Source organism: Hemiscyllium ocellatum, chromosome 13 (assembly GCF_020745735.1).
Source record: "Hemiscyllium ocellatum isolate sHemOce1 chromosome 13, sHemOce1.pat.X.cur, whole genome shotgun sequence".
Taxonomy (NCBI): Eukaryota; Metazoa; Chordata; class Chondrichthyes; order Orectolobiformes; family Hemiscylliidae; genus Hemiscyllium; species Hemiscyllium ocellatum.
The window spans coordinates 15,134,216-15,159,451 of NC_083413.1; the positions used below are offsets into that span (position 1 = coordinate 15,134,216).

At 44.3% G+C, this 25,236-nt stretch overlaps 1 long non-coding RNA gene across 2 annotated transcripts in view; it reads right to left on the bottom strand.

The window, feature by feature from the left end:
* Positions 1 to 8,222: 8,222 nt before the first annotated feature.
* The window catches only part of LOC132821786 (uncharacterized), a 97,681-nt gene continuing 80,667 nt past the window's right edge, over positions 8,223 to 25,236 (bottom strand). For both annotated transcript variants that reach the window (XR_009645353.1, XR_009645354.1), the window contains 2 exons: positions 11,672 to 11,855; positions 8,223 to 8,730 (listed from right to left, as the gene is read on the bottom strand). This is a non-coding gene — a long non-coding RNA (uncharacterized LOC132821786). The remainder of the gene's footprint in view (positions 8,731 to 11,671; positions 11,856 to 25,236) is intronic.

Consider the following 25,236-nt stretch of genomic DNA (forward strand, 5'->3'; position numbering starts at 1 on the left):
GAAAAAGTCTCTGACTATTCACTCTATCTATGCCTCTCATCATCATGTATACCTCTATTAAGTCACCTCTCATCCTTCTTCACTCCAATGAGAAAAGCCCTAGCTCCCACAACCTTTCTTCATAAGATATACCCTCTAATCCAGGTAGCATCCTGGTAAATCTCCTCTGCACCCCCTCTAAAAGCTTCCACATTCTTCCTATAATGAGGCATCCAGGACTGAACACAATATTCTAAGGGGTCTAACTAGGGCCCTATAGAGCTACAACATAACTTTGTCGGTCTTCAACTCAATCCCCCTGCTAATAAAAGCCAATACACCATATGGCTTCTTAACAGCCCTCTCAACTTGGGTGGCAACTTTGAAGGACCTATGGACATGGACCCCAAGATCCCTTTAATCTTCCATACTGCCAAGAATCCTGGCTTTAACCCTGTATTCTGTATTCAAATTCGACGTTCCAAAACAAATCACTTCACACTTTTCCAGGTTGAACTCCATCTGCCACTTATCAGCCCAGTTCTGCATCCTGTCAATGTCCCATTGCAACCTACAACAGCCTTCCACACTATCCACCACTCTACCAACCTTTGTGTTATCAGCAAATTTACTGACCCATCCTTCCATTTCCTCATCCAAGTCATTTATAAAAATCACAAAGACCAGAGGTCCCAGAACAGATCCTTGCGGAACACTACTGGTCACCGAGCCCCAGGTTGAATGCTTTCCATCTCCTACCATACTCTGGCTTCTCTAGCCAGCCAATTCTGTATCCAAACAGCCACTTTCCCAGTGTCCCATGCCTCCTTACTTTCTGAATGAACCTACCATGGGGAACCTTATCAAATGCCTTGCTAAAATCCATGTACACCACATCCACTGCTCTCCCTTCATCAATGTGTTTTGTCAGTTCCTCAAACAATTCAATAAGGCCTGTGAGGCAAGACCTGCCCCTCATAAAGCCGTGCTAACTATCTCTAATCAGACTATGATTTTCCAAGTAATCATAAATCCTGTTTCTTAGAATCTTCTCCAATAATTTGCCCACCATAGACGTAAGACTGGCTGGTCTGTAATTCCCAGGATTATGCCTATTCCCTTTCTTGAACAAGGAAATAACATTTACCACCCTCCAGTCATCTGACCCTACTCCAGTGGACAGTGAGGATACAAAGATCATCTCCAAAGGCACAGCAATCACTTTCCTCGCTTCCTGTAGTAACTTTGGTTATATTCCGTCTGGCCCAGAGACTTTATCTGTCCTTACAATTTTCAAAATTCTCAGCATATCCTCCTTCTTAACATCAACCTGTTCTAGCATAATAGTCTGTTTCATGCTGTCCTCACAAACGTCAAGGTCCCTCTCAGTAGTGACTGCTGAAGTAACGTATTCAATAAGGACCTCCCCTACTTCCTTTGACTTAATGCACAAGTTCCCTCCATTATCTTTGATTGACCCCACCCTCAATCTGACTATACTCTTGTTCCTTACATAACTGTAGAATGCCTTGGGGTTTTCCTTAATCCTACCTGCTAAGGCTATTTCATGCCCCCTTCTAGCTCTCCGAAGTCCATTCTTCAGTTCTTTCTTGGCTACCTTGTATCTATCTAGAACCCTGTCTGATTCTTTGCCTCCTCAACCTTAACTAAGCTCCCGTCTTCCCTTGACTAGATGTTTCACATCCCTTGATATTCAAGGTTTCTTTACCCTAGCATCCCTTCCTTGCCTCAGTGGGACAAACCTGACCAGCACTATCTGCAAGTGCTCCCTAAATAACCTCCATATTTCTGTCATGCATTTCCCTGAGAACATCTGGCACCCAATTTAGGCACCCCAGTTCCTGCCTAATTGCATTGCAATTCCCCCTCCCCCAATTAAATACTTACCTATACCATCTGCTCCTATTCCTCTCCATGACTAGTAAATGACCATAGAGTTGCGACCACTATCACCGAAATGCTCTCCCACAGACAGCTCTGACACCTGGCCTGGTTCTTTGCCAAGCATGAAATCCAATATGGCCTCCCCTCCAGTTGGCCTATGTACATATTGAGTCAGGAATCCTTCCTGGACACACCTGACAAAGCTATAAGCTATGATTCTCTGATTATGACTATATCAGGCTGTGCCTTCATATGCCTGTGATATGGCTTTTGCAGCATTGACAGGCTTGTGCTTGCAGCTTTCATTTCAGGTTCCTTGGTCAATGACAGGTAGTCCATCTGATTTCATTCCCTTTTCAGACTTTGTAATGATGGTTAGAACTGAATGGCTTCCTCGCCCATTTCAGAGGGAAATTAAGAGTCAACCACATTGCCTGGGTCTAGAGTCACATCTGGTAGACCAGATAAAGATATCCCTCTCTAAAGTGACCAATAGGATTTTGCAAACAAACCACAATGGTTTCACAATCATTGTTAGGCTTTTAATTCCAATTTTATGGGAATTCTGCCATCATTTACGTATGGAACTGAGTACTGGTAAATCAAAAAAACAATAAAGAAGCTGGAAATCAAACAAAAGCAGAAATTGTTGGAAGATCTCAACAGATCGGGCAGCATCTGTGGAGAGAAAGCAGAGTTAACATTTTGGGTCCAGTGATCCTTGACTGAAGAAGGTTATATTTTGTCTCTGGTGTATTATGTGTGTCTCTGGAATACTTGTCAGTAATGATCCCTCCCCACCGATCATTGATTTAGTTTTGCCAAAGCTGTGCTTGTACTTGTGAACTGAAAATGTGTTGCTGGAAAAGCGCAGCAGGTCAGGCAGCACCCATGGAGCAGGAGAATCGACGTTTCGGGCATGAGCCCTTCATTAGGAATGCATCTGCAGTCCTAAAAAAACTGATCTCCAGCATCTGCAGTCCTCACTTTCTCCTTGTACTTGTGAAGCCTTTTAGATTAGATTAGATTACTTACAGTGTGGAAACAGGCCCTTCGGCCCAACAAGTCCACACCGACCCGCCGAAGCGCAACCCACCCGTACCCCTTACCTAACACTACAGGCAATTTAGCATGGCCAATTCACCTGACCCACACATCTTTGGACTGTCGGAGGAAACCGGAGCACCCGGAGGAAACCCACGCAGACACGGGGAGAACGTGCAAACTCCACACAGTCAGTCGCCTGAGGCGGGAATTGAACCCAGGTCCCTGGTGCTGTGAGGCAGCAGTGCTAACCACTGTGCCACCGTGCCGCCAAATTCCAAAGCAACTGCACTGGCTTTAGGTACGTGCAGCATGGCCTATTCTTCATGTTGGCTTGTCATGTGTGTCTTTAGAATGTTTATACCTTGAAAAGTAAATATGTTCCATCAGTCTCCTGTGATAAAGTTGTCATTTTCTTCTCAGGATTTGTCCATTCATCATCTTGGTTTCTGCTTCGACTTCAGTCTGACCAGCTTTCTCCAAAATGCTTCGGATTTCTCCTTAGACTTTGTAAATTTGGCAAAAGGTCATCACTAGTTCGAACAATTATTTGGCCTCTTATGAATTCTGATTTCAAAGTCCAAATCATTCACAGGACGTGAGGATTACTACCTCGGACAGCATTCATTGCCCAGCCTCAAGTAAATGCTTAGAATCATAGAATCCCTACTGTGTGAAAACAGGTCCTTCGGTCCAACAGGTCCACACAAACCCTCCAAAGAGTCATCCACCCCCCATTCCACATTTACCCCTGCCTAATGCACCTACCCTGTACATCCCTTAACACTACAGGCAATTGGGCTTCGCCAATCCACCTAACCTGCACATCTTTGGATTGTGGGAGGAAACCAGGAACACCTGGAAGAAACCCACACAGATACAGGGAGAACATGCAAACTCCACACAGACAGTCACCCGAGGCTGGGATTGAACCTGGGTCTCTGCTGGTGTGAGGCAACAGTGCTAACCACTTGGTCACCGTGCTTCTGAGCTGCAGTCTTGAGCCACTGCAGTCAATAGGGATGTCTATATGTTGTTTAGTTTCTCCTGAGACAACTCCGACCAGAATGTCATGAACAAATTTTCCCGGGAGTACCACAATATTGAGGTGGTCAAGTCAATACAAATACAAACCAATATCAATGCAAAACCGTCCCAAACTTTATTAGGATCAAAGTTACAATAACCTGTTGTCTCTAATCCTATCTTGCCCCTTAAGTTTACAAAACTTCTCTTGTAGATTTGCATAATTGCTCTCTCTCTCTCTGGCATTGACTCTGTGAAGCTGCCTTCTTCTTCTCTCTCAGTCCACATGGTCAGTTGGTCTCTGCCTCTTGCCATGACGGTCTCCTCCAAAGGCTTTAGATTATTCCAAGAGGGGTTCTGAGAGCGAGGTGTGCAGATGAACCTTGTTGTTATATCTTTTAGATGGTTATCTGGAACTTTCTGAAATTGTTGGGGAGGTACAATTTATAGTTTGAAACTGAATCAATCATTTGGATAGCACACGACTGTTGTCAGCAGGATCTGGTGCCTTTCTGCATGGAACCCCCTTTGTTTAATGAATAATTTGTTCGGGGGATGTCAATCCAGGACAACTGTTCCCATTTACATTATGCTCCTGTATCAGCACCCACCTGCTGTGTCTAGTCTGTGGGTGTGTGATATCAGAGTTTTACTTGGCCAATGTACTATTGCTGTTTGGCCAAGATCACAATCTATCTGTGTTTTAGCATCCAACAGGCTGCTACATACAATCTTCAGATTTTGACAGAGCGACAGTGAAGGAACAGCAACATACGTAAAGTCAGAATGGTGCTGAGCTCAGAGTAGGGCTTGTGCTGGATTTTGGGAGGTGGGGGAGGTTATGGGGAAGGGGGCATTGAACAGGGAAGTAGAATTGAGAGAAGGCTCCTCCAAAGGAGCCTTCCACATCCATCAAAGTTTCACCTACACTTTCACAAATGTCATTTATTGCATCTGTTGCTCCCGACGAGATCTCCTTTACACAGGAGAGACTGGATACCTTCTCGCAGAGCACTTTTTAGATTAGATTAGACTTACAGTGTGGAAACAGGCCCTTCGGCCCAACAAGTCCACACCGACCCGCCGAAGCGCAACCCACCTATACCCCTACATTTACCCCTTACCTAACACTACGGGCAATTTAGCATGGCCAATTCACCTGACCCGCACATCTTTGGACTGTGGGAGGAAACCGGAGCACCCAGAGGAAACCCACGCAGACACGGGGAGAACATGCAAACTCCACACAGTCAGTCGCCTGAGGCGGGAATTGAACCCAGGTCTCTGGCGCTGTGAGGCAGCAGTGCTAACCACTGTGCCACCGTGCCGCCCTAACATCTCCGGGACACCCGCATCATTTAACCCCACTGCCCCATAGCCGAACATTTCAACACCCTTTCCCACTCTGCTGAGGACATGCAGGTCCTGGGCCTTCTCTATCGCCACTCCCTAACCATCTGACGCCTGGAGGAAGAAAGCCTCATCTTCCACCTTGGAACCCTTCAACCCCAAGGCATTAATGTGGACTTCACCAGTTTCCTCATTTCCCCTCCCCCCACCTTACCCCAGTTCCAACCTTCCATCCTCATGATCTGTCCCACCTGTTAATCTTCCTTCCCACTTAATCCGCTCCACCCTCCTCTCCAACCCATCACCCTTACCCCTTCTTCCATCCACCTATTTCACTCTCAGCTACCTTCTCCCCAGCCCCATCCCCTCCCATTTATCTCTCCACTCCTGAGGCTTCCAGCCTCATTCCTGATGAGAGGCTCCTGCCTGAAACATCAATTTTCCTGCTGTGCTTTTCCAGCACCACTCCAGTTTTGACTCTAATCTCCAGCATCTGCAGTCCTCACTTTCGCTAAGTAGAAATGAGGCCATGATCAGATCATCCATGATCTAATTGAATAGTGGGGCAGGTTCAGGCTGTAGAATGATCTGAAGATGTTAGCCACATTTAATCATTTGCATTGCACTGTTGGATAAGGGAGGTTCCTCATTCAGTATGTTCAAATGATTCTCTGCTCTGAGAGAAAAGCAGCAGGGTGTACACTTTTTATAGACCAATGTTGTGTCAGGAAGCAAAAGACTTTCAGCAACTTACAAAAATTTGATTGTAATCTATGGTTTAACACTAATTTCCATTCTCAATTCTTCCCCCGGCAACAGCAGTGAACACTGAGGAAGTACCCAACTCTCACTTTTTTAATCAAACTGTTCAGATAAATTAGAACACCGAGGGTGGTATGCATATGGAATGAGCTGCCAGAGGAAGTGGTAGAGGTGGGTACAATTACACCATTTCAAAGGCATCTGAATGGGTATATCGATAGGAAGGTTTTAGAGGAATATGGGCCAAGAGCTGACAAATGGGACTAGGTTAATTTAGGATATCTGGTCAGCATGGACAAGTTGGACTGAAGGGCCTGTTTCCATTCTCTACAACACATAGGTGGTGAGACTTGAACTCAGGTCTTGCAACTCAGAGGCAGGGACATTACCACTGTATCATAAAAATCCTCAAATTTACCTCATCTGTACATTGTTTTAACCAATGTATTCAGGCAAGTAATGACACATCTCTGGAGCAGATTGACTTGAACACAGGCCTCCAATGAGCATTACCTGTTCTCTCAACCAAGTCTGGAGCTAGTCTGCTTTACCCTGAGAGCTTTTTTTAATGGCGTGATGGTGCCCCATTACCGAGCCAGCAGACCCAGGTTCACATCCCACCTGCCTCAGAGGTGTACAATAACAATAATTCAAAAATATCTTGTGGTTTGCTCCAGTGGTAATGTCCATGCCTTGGAACCATGAAGCTTGAGTTCATGTCCCACCTGCCCTGAAAGTATCTTTTGAGCTACCAACAATTCTGAGGAACGGTTACTCGACCCGAAACGTTAACTCTAATTTCTCACCAGAGATTCTGCCAGACCTGATGAACGGTTCCAACAATTTATGTTTTTTGCGCGTGTGTGTGTGTGTTAAAATGTCTGAACAAGTAGATTACAAAATATTTCCTGGTTTACCCTGAGATGTGGTGTTAATGCCCTGAGTTTAAGTTCCACCTATTGCACAGGTCTATACTGGGATGGCTTGATTGAAAATATCTGTTTCGGTTTACCCTTGAAGACACCTCCATTTTAACGGCAGACAAGCATGAGGGTTTGGAAGGATTGCATACAACTTCATGGTGCACAGGGCTATTGACACTGTGCATCTCATTTCAACTCGAGCACCGAAAGAAAACTGAAAGGAATTCTCGTCCCGCAGTGAATCAATGATGTGTGGAGCATAGTCTGCACCACATGTAGGTCAATGTGTAACACCCTGGTTACAATTGTAATGTCCTCAGCATAACCACCAATTGGGGCCATTCAGGATCCATAATGGAAGACGAGTCATGGTGTACTCAAAATGTTAACTCTGCTTTTCTCGTCACCTGTCAGCACTGTTGAATTTCTCCAGCTTTCTTGGTGTTTGTGCGACAGCTTCCATTGCAGCATTCTGACTTTTGGTCAAATCTCTCTCTGTTGAAGTGGAAATGAAGCATCGGCCAACAGATGATACTTCGTGCATCCCCCTCCAAGCCACAATCCATCCAAAACTGGATCTCTATTGCTGGCCCTGTCCCTGACACTCATTTCCCAGCAGCATGTACGTGCATCTACACCTGGCGGGCTGCAACTGATCAAGAACGTGGGTTACTATCACTTCGCCAGTGCAATAAATGATAGACAATAACTGTTGGCCTTGCAGGAAACATCAGCCCTCACTCCATTCCACCACAAAGAAGCAACATGTGAATAATAGAGTCCCCACAGTCCCCTTTGGCACAAGTCCATACCAACCCTCCAAAGAATAAGCCACCCAGGCCCATTCCCCTATACGTACCGAACTGATGCATCTAACCTACACATCCCTGAACACCAGAGCATGGCCAATCTACCTAACCTGCACATCTTTGGACTGTGGGAGGAACCAGAGCACCCAGAGGAAACCCACACAGACACAGGGGAGAGTGTGCAAACTCCACACAGACAGTTGCCCAAGACTGGAATCAAACCCAGGTCCCTGGTGCTGTGAGCTGAAAAATGTGTTGCTGGAAAAGCGCAGCAGGTCAAGCAGCATCAAAGGAGCAGGAGAATAGACGTTCCGGGCATAAGCCCTTTTTCAGGAAGGCTCATGCCCGAAACATCGATTCTCCTGTTCCTTTGATGCTGCCTGACCTGCTATGCTTTTCCAGCAACACATTTTTCAGCTCTGATCTCCAGCATCTGCAGTCCTCACTTTTTCCCTGGTGCTGTGAGGCAACAGTGCTAACTGCTGAGCCACCGTATGTTGCATCCATTTGCCTGCTGGTTCCATACTGGAAAGTATGTGCTGCAGCTTCTTTGCTGAGTCTTGTGTCAAGATGGTGCTAGACTGCTCCATGCTTCTGAAAATTCAACGTAGATTTTCTAGCAGGGTTCACCCAGCATTCATATTTGCCCATCCATCTGCCATTCTCTGCAGCCTGGATCATTACTGCCCTCATCTGAGTCGTCTGCAGCAGAACTCAAATGTGACCTCTGGTGAGCTGGTACCCTCACCACCCACCTCTCCATCCCAGCTGTGGGACACCTTTGCCCAATGTCTCACATATCTCCAAATTTAATTCAATATTCGCATGTGAGCTGTTGAATGGAAATTGTAAGTCAACCAAAGTCCTGTTGCCACTATAACTGTCTTCTTAGTCGTTGTCCTTTGCCTGGCCAGGTTGCATCTCTGGGGAATCTGGAAAGGAAAATTGGGCCACAGATAAGGTTGAGGTGATGGGAGATGGGAAATAAGAAGCATTCACCACCATTATCTATTGTTAGTGAATTGGAAAGATTTTGGGATGAGGGGTAATGGGATGTGAGAAGGAGGGCTAGGTATGATGATTCACCTTCAATTAATCCTGTTGCTAGCCATAGCCTCATGTGATGAAAGGTGTGTGAGTTATAGATATTAATGTATTTTGGTTAGCGTTATATAGCATAAGGGTGGCACGGTGGCACAGTGGTTAGCACTGCTGCCTCACAGCGCCAGAGACCCGTGTTCAATTCCTGCCTTAGGCGACTCTCTGTGTGGAGTTTGCACATTCTCCCCGTGTCTGCGTGGGTTTCCTCCCACAATCCAAAAATGTGCAGGTTAGGTGAATTGCCCACAGTGTTAAGTGAAGGGTAAATGTATGGGTCTGGGTGGTATGTGGGTCGGTGTGGACTTGCTGGGTCGAAGGGCCTGTTTCCACACTGTAAGAAATCTAATAATTTCAACCTGATGGCATATAAATGTTATTCTATTTTTGAGAAGGGGTTTAAAAATTAATTTGGTCAGTCGTTTCAGAACAAGACTTTATAATCAGTACAGCTTCGACAACAAGGATCCCTGTGGTGTTATTGGAAGTTTGCTTACAGTATGGGAGTTTATAATCCAAAAGCGAAAATGTTAAACCAATTAGTTGTAGCAGAATCTAGGATGAACAAGCTTTTTGTAAAAAAATAGTTAGAAAACTTTTGGCTTCAATTCGAAGAGTATCTGACTGGACAGAAGCAAGTATAGTCTGTCTTAGAAAAAAAAACGAGATTGCTCAGAATGGTTGAGGGTATAAGTTACCTTATTAAAGGAATGTAGTTTGTGAAATCTTTAGGGGAGTTTGCTTAGAAATTTACATTGGTTATTCAAAACTGAGAAAGTCTACTTTCTTCAGGTGTGTGAGCATTCAAGGAAAAGGCTTTCTGGTCTACCGGACAGAAGTTTAGATGAAGCATTAAGTCAAACCCACAAATATTTAGGGAAGAAAAATATCTCTGATTTTTGATTACGTGTAAAGTGATGGCTTTGGGGAAGAGACGCAATTTTGTTATGATGTGTGTTTTGAAATATTTCAAACTAGGCAGCTTGGTTTGTTTTTCTTTGAGAAAATATTTTGTGTAATTAACTCATCCAAAACAAATCTGCAGCCTTTTGTGTGCTTATGGTTCAGTGAAATAATTAAATTAATTGAAAAAATACAAAATATCATCAATCAGACCAGAATTCACACTCGAATTTCAGTTGATCAATAATAACATCAGCTGCGATTGTAACACTGAGTAGTGGCCTTTCCTGAAACGACCAACACCATGGAGGTGTACATTCGCAGGTAAGTCTCTCTCAAATGCCTGGGTCCTTTTGTTTCTAGTTTTGGGCTACTTTCTCCCACAAGAAAGAAGGAAGTCTGTCATTGTTATGGAATCTCAGGACATTGTGCATTCCTGTTCTATGAGTGAAAATCCACAAAGTACTCCAATTTATATTAACACGTTAGAAATGAAAATCCCACGCACACCCAGGATTCGTACACTGCACTGGCACTGCAAAATAAATGTCGTTTATAGTAGTCAATTAATTTTCGATTGTTTGAAAAGCAATGTGGCTGTGTGTTTGAGTAGGAGAAAGTGAGGACTGCAGATGCTGGAGAAGTCAGAGTTCTTAAAGGGTGGTGCTAGAAAAGCACAGCAGGTCAGGCAGCATCCAAGCAGCCAGACAGTTGACGCTTTGAGCACAAGCCCTTCGCAGATTTGCTAGGGAAAATGTTCAGGTGTGAGACTGAATTGGATATTCGATTGAAAGAGTTGGCACAGGCACAAGTGACTGAATGGCTTCCTGCTGCAGGATTCTATTATTCCACTGTCATCAAGAACATCAAATTTCAAAGCAAAATGTTGAATCAAGTCAGGTTTTAATCATTAGTTTTTGCTCAGTGATTTTATACTTATGCAGGGTCCCCAAAATTGCACAGCCATCTAGTTACAAATAGTCTTTCAAGCCAACAGAGCAGGCTGTTTGCAATCTGCTCCTCATACTCTGCCAATGTCGCTCAGTAGTTGATCAAAATAAGTGACGTGCCATCTGCCCTTGTTGGAGCAGAGCTCTTGCTACCTTTGTCCCAGTCTCAACCTACAGCCAAAATCCTTGAGCACTCAACTGAGATCTGAAAACCATGTGAGCACTAAATTACTCTGTGTCACAGATCACACATGCGAACATGTTACACATCCCATCTGCATTGAATGTATGCTGATTATGTGAGTTGAGTTTCTCATTATGCCAGGCATTGACTTTGCTTGGCAGACCGTGGTGCCCATGTTGCCCTTACCTTTCTGTTTGCTTCTCACACACACTCAAGTGTTCTCGAATTGCTCATGCATCATTCAAAGGGTTGGCATGACAAATGATTCTGGACTGCTTACAACAAAATATTTATTTACTCTTGGCCATTTTTCACATGTCATTGATTTAAGGTGGCATAGTGACACAGTAGTTAGCATTGCTGCCTCACAGCGCCAGTGACCTGGGTTCAATTCCCACTTCAGGCAACTGTCTTTGTGCAGTTAACATTCTCCCCATGTCTGCGTGGGTTTCCTCCCACAGTCCAAAGATGTGCAGGTTAGGTGAATTGGTTGTGCTAAATTGCCCGTAGTGTTAGGTGAAGTGGTAAATGTAGGGGAATGGGACTGGGTGGGTTGCTCTTCGGACAGTTGGTCTGGACTTGTTGGGCCGAAGGGCCTGTTTCCACACTCTAAGTAATCTAATCTAAAAATGAGATTGGAATCCAGATAGCAACATCACCCCAAATAGAGTGAGAACAAATATTGCAAATAATGGAAGATTATATCTACTTTGCAAGATGAAGTGGTAGTGTCCTTACCTTTGAGCCAGAAGGCCTATGTTCAAGTTCCACCTCCTCCAGAGGTGTGTAGTAACATTGCTGTATAGGTTGGTTGGAAAATATTTGCATCTATGTCACAGGAACGATTGTGGTCTAGCAGTATCTCAGAACCAGGAGGCCTGGATTCAAGTCCATACCTGCTCCAGAACTGTGTCACCCTGATCTGTTGATGAAAAATATCAAAAAATGGAGATCGACAGCCACAATCTACCCTCACCACCCATTGTATCCACACCATTGCACAGTATCCCCAGCACCTACAGAAAGGCGTGAATAAAGAAAAAGCTACATCTATGTTGCCTATTATTGAGAAAGCTGATGGGCTGAGAATCTGATTCCTGGCAAGATACCTGCTAATTGACAAACTTTCCTCATTAACAGCAATTAACCGCCAACTAACACAAGCATCTATTTAAAGTTAGATGCTATGACTCAAAGGAATCGATCAAATCCAACATTGCTGCCACATCAACACAAGAGTGATGCATTCTATGTCACAGTCTGTCATCCAAATTAGCAAAACCAACATTAGAGGTGGCGTAGGTGCAAAACCTTTCATATGCCCCACAGCTATAATATTCCCAGGGATGGGTGAGGGGTGGGGGTGTGACTAGCTCAGTTGGATAGACAATTAATTTGGGATAGTGTGTATTTACTTCCTGCACTGGCTGAAGTTACCATGAATGACTCCTTAACTTCTCCCCTCACCTGAGGCCTGATGACCCTCAGATAAAACCACCACAAACATTCAACTTTCTATCAGGAGAGTGGTCTGGTAGGACCTATGATAGTTGTATCCTTTTTAGTACTCTACTCCAGAGTCTTCAGAAAACCAATTTAATTATAGATTCAAAACAACTTTAAATGATTTATTGAATTTGAACAAAAAGTCACTTCCTGCTCTTGGCTGTCCATCTAGGAGAGAAACAACTATCATTTTCATGCTCAACAAATTGGATTTTGGCTGTTTTCAGGATCAAAAGTTAGACTTAAGATAGGAACAGATCATAGTATACGCAGCTATACCTCCTTAACAGAGTAGGGCAATTTCCTTTAAGTTGTTGAACCACTCTGTATTGGTTAACTGTGTTGTTTTGCAGTCCCAGATTGCTTCTTCCTGTTGTGGAAATATTTGCACTAATAGTGTTAAAATGGTACATGAACATTTATGAAAATAATTTCCAAGTTCATTGTTACTGTCAGAATACAGTCTTTTGTTACCAGATGATTCAACTGAGGCCTCCATATATATGAAGCCTAGCAGTCTCTTACCTGGACAACTAACCCGACCATTTGATTTGATCATCACTAATCAAACTGTGGCCTCAACTCCGCTTTCCAATTTTCTCCCTCCCTCTCCACCTCCCTGATAAACATTAACCCCCCCATGTCTGTCAAAACTATTCTTGAATGTAGGAATATAGGTAATGGCAGCCCTTCTACTGGAACCAGTCTAGGTTTAACACAACTGAATGACTTCCTTTACCTAATATTGACTATAGTTAGTGTTGGGCTAGATTTCAGCAAAACCCCTTTATTTACAGCTAAATTGCATGACATACTGTATACTTCTCTCTGGTACAGACTTCTCTTTCACTATTCAATGATTCTAGTATACAACTGCTGAATATCACTGTTACATCCTCATATTGTCTTTGATTATTTCACTTGCTATTAGAAGTGTCTGAGGAGTTGACATTGGATGTTGAAATGCTGAAAGAGAAGGGTGGGGAATTTGTGTTCAGTGATTGCATCAAGTTGGAGGTGGTGGAAACGGCATGGCATAATCCTTTCAGTAAGGAGGCTGGTGCGGTGAAAGGTGAAACCAGGAGGAATATTATTGCCGTGGAAGAGAGGTAACTGCAGAACTCTGCGAAAGAGATCAAAAATGTTGGAGGAGCCAGTCAACTATGTTGGGTGGGAATCCTCAGTTGAGGATAAAGGAAGATGTGGCTGAAGCACCATGATGGAACCTTGCATCATCAGAATAGATATGACAGATGGAGAAACTGGGAGAGTGGAATGGTGTCCGTACAAGAAGCAGTGTGTGTGGAAATGTAGTCAAGGTAACAGTAGGAGTCCCTACTTTTGTTGTGGATAGTTGTAGTTCTGAACTCAGTTTCTCACATTGTCAGATGGACTTTCACAACATTCTGGCAATAGTACTGAGGATCTATGCTTCAGAACTTGCCACTCCCCAGAGCCAAGTTGTTTCAGTACAGCTATGACACTGGCATCTACCTGACAATGTGAAGGATGACCCAGGTATACCCTGTATGCAACAAGAAGGACAGATTCAACCCAGTCCTGTCAGGCTACCCATTCATCAGCAAACCCTTGGAGGGTGTCATTGACAGTGCTATCAACCAGCACTTGTAAAAGAAACAAGCTGATTGCTAATACACCACTTGGGTTCTGCTCTAGACCACATTATATCCTTTTTATCGTTCATTCACAGTTTGTGGGCATCACTGGACAAGCTAGCATTTATTGTCCATCCCTGATTCAGGTGAGAGTCAACCACATTGCTGTGGGTCTGGAGTCTGGCAGTGACACCCACCTCTCATGTTTGTGAAAAAAGAGCTGTCCCCTATACTGTATATGGTCAGCTAAGTCTGGAGAACAAATCTCATGACTTGGAAACATTTGTAAGTATAATCACACTGTAAGATTTCACTCACACAACTCTATAGAACAAGACTTCCATCACAGCTGCCTTGACCCACAAGACCTAGAATTCCCTCAAACTTGAAACCTTTCCATCTCTTTAGCTCTCTTTCTTCTTTCAAGATACCTCACTAAATCAGAAACAAAAACTGGAGAAATTCAGCAGGCCTGGCAGTATAGGTAGAGAGAAAGCAGAGCTGTAACTGTATATTTGGGATTGGGGAGTGGTGGGAATGTAAGTAGCGGGAGTAAACAACTGCTGAAGGTGGAGCCTAGAGAGGGATAGAACAATCATTGAGCTGACAGAGAATGTATAAAGGTAAGCCTAGGGGATACAGTAGCTGCTAATGGGGACCATTACTGGCTGGCATTGGGTTGTTTGTGGTAGCAGCCCATGTGATGACAAGAAAGCAGGAAAATCAACGTTTCGGGCAAAAGCCCTTCATCCAGAATAGAAGGGCTTTTGCCTGAAACATTGATTTTCTTGTTCCTCGGATGCTGCCTGACCTGCTATAGTTTTCCAGCACCACTCTGATCTAAACTCTGGTTTCCAGCATCTGCAGTCCTCACTTTTGACATGTGATGACAACACCTGGTCTGTGGCCATTGGTATAAGGACATGCTTAGGCCCTAAAATGATTAAACTTGATATTGAGTCCAGAAGGCCGCAGGGTCCCCAAGTGGAAAATAAGCTGCTGCTCATCCAGCTTGCGCTGAGCTGTGCTGGAGCACTGCAACAATCCTGAGGCAGAAATGTTGGCCAGGGGACAGGGTGGTGTGTTGAAGTTGTGGGCAACTGGAAGCTCAGGGTCTTTTTTGCAGACAGAACATAACAGTCATCCAGTCTGAATTTCATCTTCCCAGTTTAGAGGAACCCACACTGTAAGCAGTGAATGCAGTAGACTAGATCGAGTGAAGTGTAAGTACATTACTGCTTCACCTGGAAGGTGTGCCTGGACATTGAGGAAGGAGGAAGTAAACAGGCAGGTGTTATGACTTCTGCAATTGTAAAGGAAGGTACTGTAAGGGTTTGAGGTAGAGTTGGAAGTGGAGGAGGAGGGGAGCTGGGTGACCCAGAGGTAACAGTCCCTGTGGAAATCTGACAAGAGAGGGGGAGGGTATTTGTTCCTGCTGGTGATATTCCACTGGAGGTGTTGGAAATGGTAGCTAATGATCCTGTGAACGTGAATGCTGGGGTTATGGTCAGTGAGGATGAGATGATCCTCTTGCTGTTGTGGAAGGGAAGTGAAAGGATGAGGGCCAAAGTGCAGGAGATGGAATGGACGCGGCTGAGGGTCCCATCAATCATAGACAATCCTTGGTTGAGGAGGAAGGTGGATATTTCAAAGGTGCCCCTGTAGATGTTGGCATCATCAGAACAGATGTGTTGAAGGTGGAGAAACTGAGAAAATGGAATAGAGTCTTTACAGGAAGCAAGATATGAGACGGTATAGTCAAGGTAACTGTGGGAGTCGTTGGTTATGTTGTAGATTTTGGTGGCCAACCTATGCCAAAAAGTGAAAACAGAGACATCAAGGAAGGGAAGGGAGGACTCAAAGATAGATCAAGTGAAGGAGAGAGAGGGCAGGCTGGAAGTTGAAAGTGAAATTTTTTTCCAATTCCATGTGAGAAATCTAGCTTTTTGTCTGAGCTTTTGGACATCAGTCTGCTCATTGTCAAAGTTTGTCTGATAATGCTCCTGTCAAACAACTTGGGAAAGTTTACTGTCCAAGTGGAAGTTATTGCTTCTCAGCCTTAGAGAATTTATGATGCAGCATGCCATGCTGATTGCCTTTTTGTTCCCACGTGCCATGTTTCAACATTGAAGAGTGAGAAAATAGTTAATAATTTAATCCTTCCTTTTCTCCCTTTGCCAAGTGACTTTGGTGTGCAGCAAGGTTTCTAAGGATAATTTCCCCTTAGATGTAAACAATGCACATATGTCTTAAGTCATTTAACATCCAACAGTTTATGTGATTCATGGACTTGTGTTGTTGTAACTTCTACCTGTCTGACCTATCCCAGGACAGTTGACTACATTAGTTCATTTTTAGGAAATATGTCTAATGTAAGGATTTGGAAAGAGAGGGGACCTGGTAGTGTAGCAGTAATGTCACTAGGCTCATGATCCACAGATACCAAGCTGAGATGCTGAGGACTTACATTCAAATCATGGACAATTGGTGAAATTGGAATTTGGCCAAAATCTGGCAAAACTGTAAAGTTGATGTAGGAGTGATTTTATAACAATTGACAGCAAAATAAACCCTTTATGGAAGGAAATTTGCCATTCTTATCTGGTCTGGCCTATCTGCGTCTCCAGATCCACTGCATTGTTGTTGTCTCTTAACCACCCTGTGAGCAGTAAATGAGCCCTATCAGCGATGTTCACATGGTATGAACAATTTTTTTAAAAAAGAATTAGAGACCAAACTTCTAATTGAGCAACTCAACTTTGTTATCCATGTCTGATAGTCCTTGAGAAGATGGTGGTCAAGGTTAGAGTGGTGCTGGAAAAGCACAGCAGGCCAGGTAGCATCCGAGGAGCAGGAAAATCGATGTTTTGGCAGGAGCCCTTCATCAGTATGATGAAGGACTCCTGCCCAAAACATTGATTTTCCTGCTTCTCAGATGCTGTTTGACCTGCTGTGCTTTTTCAGGACCACTCTAGCCTTGACTCTGATCTCCAGCATCTGCAGTCCTCACTTTCTCTTTGAGAAGACGGTGTTGAGTCATATTTTCAGTTGGAGTCCATGTTTAGTAAAGGCACATCTATGGTGCTGTTAGGAAGGGAGATCCAGAATTTTGACTCAATGACAGTAAAGGAATGGTAATATGTTTCCATGGAAGCACAGATTGGACTTGGAGGGCAATCTTGAGGTGGTGGTGTTCCTATGCAATGAGATGGTTATGAATTTGAAGGGTACTGTTCATGGAGCCTTGGAGAGTCACTGCTGTGATTGTGCTTTATTGGTAAGGGAATCGGTATATGAAATGATGGATAGGCTACCAATCAAGTGAACTGCTTTATCCTGAATGGTGTCAAGCTTCTTGAGCATGGTTGGACCAGCCAAGTGGAGATCATCCCATCCTGGATAGATAATGGGCAGCAATGGCGAGAAGGGAGGTGAGCTACATTTCTGGAATTTCTCTGTTCTTGTAGCCATAGTATTTATATGGCTGGTCAGCTCTGTAACAGGTCAATGATAAACCCAAAAGTTGCAAAGAGTAGGAGATTCAGATGCGACTGAACATCCATGGTAGATGGTTGGATTCTCTCTTGTTGAAGATGAGAATTGCCAAGCACTTGTGTGGCAGATCATCACTTGGCACTTATCAGCCTGAACGTGAACATTACCTGTAACCTGCTGCATATGAGCATGGACTGTTTTAGTATCTGAGGAGTCGTGACTGATGCTGACTATCATGCAATCACCATGAACATCCTCACTGCTGACTTTATGATGGAGGGAAGGCCTTTGGTGATGCAGCTGAAGATGTTTTGTATTCATTGGTGGGACATGAACATTGCTGACTGGGCCAGTATTTATTACCCATCTCTAGTTGCCCCTGAGAAGGTCATGGTGAGCTGATGGTTGGACACCACCCTAACGACCTCCTGAAGGAGTATGTTGTAGCTTTAGCCTTGTCTTTGCCACAAAGTGAAAGGCTACCCCACCATCCCCCACACCCCCCAACCCCCTCCATTGTTGAGGCAAGGGATCCTCCTTCTCTTAATTGTTTAATTGTCTATGATGATTCATAGCTGGATGTGGCAGGTCTGCAGAACTTTGTTTTGAGTCGTTGGTTGTGGGACCGCTCTGTTTTGTCTATTGCATGCTTTTCTGCTGCTTTGCATATACATGGTTCTGTGTTACAGCTTCACTAAATTGGCAGCACAGTTTGAGGTGTGCCGGGTGATGTTCTGATCATGCCTTTCTTAAGTCGTCATTAGATTCAGATCAGATGGGGTGTAGATTAGATTCCTTACAGTGTGGAAACAAGCCTTTGGCCCAACAAGTCCACACCGATCTTCTGAAGAGTCACCCAGACTCATTCCCCTACTCTATATTTATCCCTGACTAATGCACCTAACACTGTGGGCAATTTAGCCTGGCCAATTCACCTGACCTGCACATCTTTGGACTGTGGGAGGAAACCGGAGCATCCGGAGTACTCGAGGAGAATGTGCAAGCTCCACACAGTCGCCCAAGGTGGGAATTGAACCCAGGTCCCTGGTGCTGTGAGCCACCATGCTACCCCAAAGGTTGACTTCCTGGCAAGATGGTAACATTAGAGAGGGGCATAACCTAACACATGGAAGGAGCCAGTTAACTATGTTGTTGTGAGGATGGTGCACAGTAATGCCAATAGCATGGATTTAATCCCTGTCCCTGCTCTTCATACAAGATTGCATATTGTAGTTGAATACAATTCTTCTCCTGATAGTATCAAAGTTTGAACTTACAGGATGTGTTCTAAGTCTATGCCATTTAGCATGTAGGTGGTATCAATGGAGGATATCATCAGTGTGAATTTGGGACTTGGCCAATAAAAGGACTATGTGGTAGTCACTGCCACCTATGTACCTGTCACAGGTAGATTTGTAAGGATGAATATCTCCCCTCTGTTCGCTCATCTCCTCCCACAGGTTCAGTTTAGCAGATGTGACCTTCAGACTTCAGCCAGTTTGGTAAATATTTGTGCTGCAGTATCCCCCTTGATGATATCACTATCAATGTTTTTTTCCAGTTGATGTTCAACATGGAGGAGCACTGGTTCATCAGCTGAGGGGTGGTAGGTTGTCATCAGCAGGAGGGCCCCTAGCCAGGATGCTTTGTGCTTTCAGAGAGTTCAGTGTCATTATTGACAACTGCCATGTCAACTCCCTTCTGAATGTATACCATTGTGCCACCTGTCCCAGGGATGGTCATGCCTGGAATGTTGTAATGTATGACTTTACAACAGTGACCATGTCAAGCTTTTGCTGTTTAGTTTGTGTGATAGCTCTCCCAATCGTCCTTTCAGGAGGGTTGTTGCTTGGATCTGTTGTTATGTTTCTTGTCTCTCACTTAATGTCAGGCAGTCCACACAGCTTTAATCCATTTTGACTTTTCTGAACAAATGAATAGTTTGCTCTGTAGTTTCTGGAGGATAATTAAGAATCAAACACATTGCTGTAGGTCTGCAGTCACATGAAGGCCAGACCTTCATGTAAGGTAGGGAAAGCAGATTTTCTTTTGCTTAACTGATCATTAGAGAACCAGATGAGGTATCAAAACAATTGATAATATTTTCATAGCACCATCACAGACGCTGTTTCTCTACTCTCAGTGTTCATTATCCAATTGAACTTATTAATCGATTTAATGTAAGCTCCACCAAATATCTTGAACTACTGGATTACAAAATCAGTGACATTACCACAACACCATGATTTGTGGTAGATGTTGCCAGGGTTGAAGGCTTTGAGCTATAGAGAGAGGTTAAATAGGCTAGGGCTGTTTTCCCTCGAGCGTTGGAGGCTGAGGGGTGACCTTATTGAGGTTTATAAAATCACGAAGGACATGGATAGGGTAAATAGACAATGTCTTTTCCCTGGGTTGGGAGAGTCCAGGACTAGAGGGCATAGTTTTAGGATGAGAGGGGAAAGATATATAAGAGATCTAAGGGCACCTTTTTCATGCAGAGGGTGATACGTGTATGGAATGAGCTGCCAGAGGAAGTGGTGGAGGCTGGTACATTTAAGAGGCATTTGGATGGGTATATGAAGAGGAAGGGTTTGGAGGGATATGGGCCATGTGCTGGTAGATAGAACTAGATTGGGTTAGGATATCTGGTCAGCATGGATAAGTTGGGCTGAAGGGTCTGTTTCCGTGCTGTACATCTCCATGACTATGACTCTTATGTTGGTGATAAAATGGGACTATGGTGGAAAAACATTTGTAGCAAATGGTAATAGTGACAATTAAAAAAAGTAAAAGCCATTCCCCAGAGCTATCTTTGTTTTAAAAAAAATCAGTCATGGGATGAGGGCATTTCTCATCAGTCTAGCATTTGTTGCCCATTGCTAACTGATATTGAAATGGCGGTGGTGATCTTGAACTGCGACTGTTCAAATAGTTCTGGTATCCCCACAGTGCTATTCAGGAGGAAGATACAGGATTTTAATCCAACAGCAACGAATGAATGGCAGTATAGTTGCAAGACAGGATAGTATGCCATTTGTTGGGGAATGTGTAGTTGGTAGTCCATGTGTATCTTGTGCCCTTATCCAACTGGTTGCAGACGTCATGGGTCATTTGATTTGGTGAGTTACTGCAGTGCACTCTGTAGACAGCGTACACTGCTAGCACAGCCCATGACTGTTGGGGTGAGTTGATGCTCAAGTTATTAGATGGAGCGCCAATTAAACAGGACGGTTATTGTTGGATGTTCTCAAGCATCTTGAGTATTACTGGAGCTGTGCTCATCCAGGAAAGTGGAGAGTATTCTGACACACTCCTGACTTGTGCCATGTAGAAGGTGGACTGTTTTGAGGAGTCAGGAGGTTAGTTACTCATTGGAAGTTCCAGCCCTAGTCCTGCTCTTGATCTGACCCATCAGTTGTGAGATTGCTTAGTGCTGTCAATTGTTATGCTGATTGACATGCAAGTAATCCTTTTTTGTAGCTTCACCAGGTTAATACTTCACTTTTAGCTGTACCTAATGCTGCTTCTGGCATGCCCTCATTCACTCTTCACTGAATTAGGGTTGGTCTCCTAGCTTGGTGTTTATCAGCAGAATAGAGATATGCTGGGCCAGGAGGTAACAGATTGTGGCTGAAAACATTTCTGCGACTGCTGATGGCCCACATCCTATAGATTCAATAGCAGAGACTTTTCCCCAAGGCAGGATTGACTGCTATGAGGGGGTCACAGTTTTAAGGTGTTAGGAGGAAGGTATAGAACATAGAACATATAACATACAACAATACAGCACCGAACAGGCCCTTTGGCCCTCGATGTTGCGCCGACCTGTGAACTATTCTTAGCTCATCCCCCTACACTATCCCATCATCATCCATGTGCTTACCCAAGTATTGTTTAAATCTCTATAATGAGGCTGAGTTAACTACATTGACAGGTAGGGCATTCCATGTCCTTACCACTCTCTGAGTAAAGAACCTGCCTCTGACATCTGTCTTAAATCTATCACCCATCAATTTGTAGTTGTGCCCCCTCGTACAAGCTGACGTCATCATCCTAGGAAAAAGACTTTCACTGTCTACCCTATCTAATCCTGTGATCATCTTGTATGTCTCTATCAAATCCCCTCTAAGCCTTCTTCTTCCCAATGAGAACAGACCCAAGTCTCTCAGCCTTTCCTCATAAGACTTTCCCTCCAGACCAGGCAACATCCTGGTAAATCTCCTCTGCAGCTTTTCCAATGCTTCCATATCCTTCTCGAAATATGGTGACCAGAACTGTACACAATATTCCAAGTGTGGCCACACCAGCGTTTTGTATAGTTGCAGCATGATATTGCGGTTCCGGAACTCAATCCTTCTATGAGTGAAATCTAACACAACGTATGCCTTTTTAACAGCACTATTCACCTGGGTGGCAACTTTCAGGGATCTATGTACATGGACTCCCAAATCCTTCTGCTCATCCACACTACCAAGAATCTTTCCATTGACCCAATACTCTGCCTTCCTGTTACTTTTACCAATGTGAATCACCTCACATTTTTCTGTATTGAACTCCATTTGCCACCTTGCAGCCCAATTCTGCAGTTTATACAAGTCCCCCTGCAACCAGTAACATTCATCCAAACTGTCCTCTACTCCATCGACTTTAGTGTCATATGCAAATTTACTAATCCATCTATGCTTGCATCTAAGTCATTTATAAAAATGACAAACAGCAGTGATCCCAAAACAGATCCTTGTGGCACACCACTAGTAAACGGACCAGGCTGAATATTTTCCATCAACCACCACTTGCTGCCTTCTTCCAGAAAACCAGTTTCTAATCCAAACTGCTAAATCCCCCTCAATCCTATGCCTCTGCATTTTCTCCAGTAGCCTACCAAACAAAACATTATCAAAGGCTTTACTGAAGTCCATGTACACCATGTCAACTGCCCTACCCTCATCCACATGCCTGATCACCTTCTCAAAAAACTCAATGAGGTTTGTGAGACATGACCTGCCCTTGACGAAACCATGCTGACTATCTGAAATCAAATTGTTGCTTGCTAGATGATTATAAATCCTATCTCTTATAGTCCTTTCCAAAACCTTTCTTACAACAGAAGTAAGGCTCACTGGTCTATAATTACTTGAGTCATCTCTACTGCCCTTCTTGAACAAGGGCACAACATTTGCAATCCTCCAGTCCTCTGGTACTAAACCTGTAAACAATAACGACTCAAATATCAAAACCAAAGGCTCTGCTATCTCTTCCCTAGCTTCCCAGAGAATCCTCAGATAAATCCCATCCAGCCCAGGGGCTTTACTTTCACTCCTTTTAAAATTGATAACACCTGCTCATAACTAACCTAGATTCTTTCTAGTCTAATACCTTGTATCTCATTCTTCTCCTCTACAATATTCTCCTTTTCCTGAGTGAAAACTGATGAGAAACGTTCAGTTAGCACCTCTCCAATCTCCACAGGGTCCACACTCAACTTCCCACTTCTGTCTTTGACTGGCCCTATTCCTACCCTAGTCATCCTTTTATTCCTCACATACCTAGAGAAAGCTTTAGGGTTCTCCTTTATTCTATTTGCTAAAGACTGCTCGTGTCCTCTCTTTGCTCTTCTTAAGTCTCCCTTTAAATCCTTCCTAGCTGATCTGTAACTCTCCATCGCCTCATCTGAACCAACTTGTCTCATCAACATATAAGCCTCCTTCTTCCTCTTAACAAGAGATGCAATTTCTGTAGTAAATCATGGTTCCCTTACCTTATCACTTCCTCCATGCCTGACAGGGACATACCTATCAAGGACATGCAATGCCTGTTCCTTAAACCAGCTCCACATTTCCATTGTTTGCATCCCCTGCATTTTGCTACCCCATTCTATGCATCCTAATTTTTGCGTGATCGCATTATAATTGCCCTTGTCCCATCGATACCTCTTGACCTGTGGCATGTACCTATCCCTTTCCATCGCTAAACTAAATGTAACTGAATTAATGGTCACTCTCTCCAAAGTGCTCACCTACAACTAAATCAAACACCTGGCCTGGTTCATTACCAAGCACCAGATTCAGTGTGGCCTCCCCTCTTGTCGGCCCTTCGACATACTGTGTCAGGAAACCCTCCTGTACATATTGGACAAAACTGATCCATCCGACGTACTAGAGTTATAGCATTTCTCCCAGTCAATATTGGAGAAGGTAAAGTCCCCTATAATGACCACCCTATTCCTATCACTCCTACCCAGAATCATTTTGCCAATCCTCTTCTCCACCTCCCTGGAACTCTGCGGAGGCCTATAAAAAACTCCAAGAAGTGTGACCTCTCCTCTCCTGTTTCTAACCTCAGTACACCCTACTTCAGTAGACGAGTCCTTGTCAAAAGTTCTTTCAGTCACCGTTATGCTATCCTTGACCAACAAGACCACACCTCCCCCTCTTTTACTGCCATGCCTGTTCTTAATGAAAGATCTAAATCCTGGATCCTGTAACATCCATTCCTCACCCTGCTCTATCCATGTCTCTGAAATGGCCACAACATCGGGGTCCCAGGTACCTATCCATGCTGCAAGATCACCTACTTTATTTCGGATACTTCTGGCACTGAAGTAGACACACTTCAAATCAGCTTACTGTCTGCCAGCACATTCCTGTGACCATGAAATCCTGTCCCTGTCTTCCCTACTCTCATCCTCCTGCGCATTGGAACTACACCTCCGGTTCCCATCCCCCTGCTGAGCTAATTTAAAGCCCCCCGAGTAGCACCAGCAAATTTCCCACCCAGGATATTAGTGCCCCTCTGGTTCAAGTGAAGACCATCCTGTTTGTATAGGTCCCACCCCGGAATGAGCCCCAATTATCCAAATTCCTAAAACCCTCCCTCCTGCGCCAGCCTTGCGTGTTCAGCTGATATCTCTCCCTATTCCTTGCCTCGCTATCGTATGGCACGGGTAACAAACCAGAGATAACAACTCTGTTCATTCTAGCTCTCAGCTTCCACCCGAGATCCCTGAATCCTGCCTTACATCCCTATCTGTCTTTCTACCTATGTCGTGGGTACCTTTGTGGACCACGACTTGGGGCTGATCAGCTTCTCTCTTCAGGACCCCAAAGACACGATCCGAGACATCACGGACCTTGGCACCTGGGAGGCAACACACCAACTGTGAGTCTCATTCGTTCCCAACAAACCTTCTATCTGACCCTCTAACTATTAAGTCCCCAATGACTAATACTCTCCTCCTTTCCCTCCTTCCCTTCTGTGCAACAGGGACAGGCTCTGTGCCAGAGACCTGGGCCCCACTGCATACCCCTGGTAAGTCGACTGCCCCCAACAGTATCCAAGACGGTATACATGATTTTCAGGGGTACGACCACAGGGGATCACTCCACTGACTGTTTTTATTCCTCCTACGAACAGTCATCCAGCTTTCTTCATGCCTAGGCGTAATTACTTCCCTGTAACTCTTACCTATCACAGCCTCAGCCGCCGGAATGATCCGAAGTTCATCCACCTCCGGCTCTAGTTCTCCAACATGGTCTTGGAGGAGCAAGAGTTGGGTGCATTTCCTATAGAGGAGACATCAGATATAGGTTCTTTACGCAGAGAGTTGTGAGCACATTGAATTCGTTGTCAGCAGTGGCAGTGGACGCAGAGTAATTAGGGACATTTAAGGGACTGCTGGATATGCAC